The sequence below is a fragment of the Uranotaenia lowii genome, chromosome 2 (genome assembly GCF_029784155.1).
Source record: "Uranotaenia lowii strain MFRU-FL chromosome 2, ASM2978415v1, whole genome shotgun sequence".
Classification (NCBI taxonomy): Eukaryota; Metazoa; Arthropoda; class Insecta; order Diptera; family Culicidae; genus Uranotaenia; species Uranotaenia lowii.
Window position 1 is genome coordinate 91,044,175 of NC_073692.1, and position 1,991 is coordinate 91,046,165.

The 1,991-nt window shown below is 36.4% G+C and overlaps 1 long non-coding RNA gene across 1 annotated transcript; it reads left to right on the top strand.

Moving 5' to 3' along the window:
* Window positions 1-764: 764 nt before the first annotated feature.
* LOC129745217 (uncharacterized) lies at window positions 765-1,326 on the top strand. Its single transcript, XR_008737099.1, has 3 exons — window positions 765-1,025; window positions 1,131-1,202; window positions 1,274-1,326. It is a non-coding gene; the product is annotated as an uncharacterized LOC129745217 (long non-coding RNA).
* The last annotated feature ends 665 nt before the right edge of the window (window positions 1,327-1,991 follow it).

Here is a 1,991-nt window from a genome sequence, read left to right on the forward strand (position 1 = left end):
TACGCACTTTTTGAGAAATGAATTTGGAATTCCATCAGGCCCACTTCCTTTGGACTCATCGAGCAATAAAATTTTTCGTTGAATGTCGGTGATCGATACTGTCAATTCAGGAATAAATTCGGTTGCGTCTTGGAATCGTAGTTCTGTATTTAAATCGTTAACGCTGTAAATACAGCGAAAATATTCGGCGAATAATTCTGAAGCCTCATCCAAAGTATTTGCCTTTTTGTTGTTGAAAGAAATATTTTTCGGGATTAAATTCGTCTTACGTTTGGAGTTGACGTACTTCCAAAAACGTTTCGGTTCTGTTTGAATATCTCTTTGAAGTTCGTTTAAATACGTGATGCGTTGGGCTCTATGCATGGTGTTGAAAGCATTGGCCGCAAATCGGTAGGCAGTTTTATCCGGCTGAGTTTTACTTCTACGATACTTGTTATATTTCTTTTTCTTATCTTTATGAAGACGAATTGTTTCGGCGTTGAACCATTCCGGATATTTGGTTCGATTCGGTTTCTCTATGAATGTTCTACAATGTTTTAGCAATATGCCGTAAACAACATAGTAGAATGACAAGACGTTAAAATCAATAGAACTTTCAACGGAGCGTGAACTTTCAGCAACGTTATCGAAGACACCCAGACTGCTTAAAAATTCGAACATATTTTGAGCACGCTGTTTAGCGCTATCATCGCAAAAATCTTCATTCGACATAAAAACGTTATTCCATTCAATCTCCAGCAGTGATTGAGAAACGGCTACATCATCGAAATGCTTCAAATCAATCATTACCTTGTTTTCCTGATCCGATCCTGTGTCCGCGTAATGCAGTTTGTCAACATTGACACTTACAACCATTGCAGTATGGTGCAATTCGTTTTGTATCAGCGGTACGCATTTCTCTAATTGGCAGCTTTCCTCGTCGTTTGTAAATAACAAGTCAAGAAACCGATTGTTTTGATTAGGTATTCCACATACTTGAAGCAGATCCAATGCAGCCATATCATCAACAAGGACGACTTCTTCCGGTAAGCGAACATTATTCGGCAAAAGATGAAGATCAGTTTCTTTATCTCTATACCAAGTTGTGTTTTTCAAATTGAAATCTCCAATAACCATCACTTTACTTTCAGCCGGTGCATAATTAACTAGCGCGTTTATACTTGCCGTATGAGCACAGTAACGATCACAGCTTGAGCCAGGAGGTAAGTAGATGCAGCAGATAAAAATTTCAGTTCCGCTCAATAGTATTTTCACGGTAACTTCTTCGTTGCAGGTCGATTCATTAATCACTGTGCTGGAGAAACGATTGTTCACAGCAATCAATACTCCTCCTCCGGAAATCTTATCTGAATTCACAGATGTGCGGTCACAGCGGTAAGTTGAAAACGTTCCAGGAAAAATCATTCGTTCATTGATAGTTTCATCCAAATTTGTTTCACAGAATGCGTATACATCATAATCGTTTTCAAGCGCAGACAAAAAAAAAAAAAAAAAAAAAAATATGCATTAATATGCATAATATGCATTAATTATCAAATAATTTATTTATAAATAAATAAATTATTAAAGGTCAGCGGAATTCACCATCTAGATTGGCTTCAGATAGCAAAATTTGACTTTTACTCCTCAAGTCCTTTCACTCAATACAAATATTGTGGAGCTTGCATGTGATTTTTTATTGTTTAAAGAATATTAGAGTTTATGAGGAACCAGCAACTAGGATTTCAAGATGGCGTCAGAAAGCAAAATTGGACTCTTGTAGTTTTGCCCTTTCACACTATAACAATATTGTGGGGATTTTGGTGATTTTTAGGGATTTACGGCGTTTTAAATTTCAGTGAGAGATACAATCTTTGATTTCAAGATGGCGTCACACGGAGTCGACAGTTGTGCCAATAATTTCAGATATTTGTATCAATCATCAAAGTGTAGAAGATTTTATCGCATTCAGTTAGAAATAAAATAAATTCAACTATATGCTGCTGATTGAC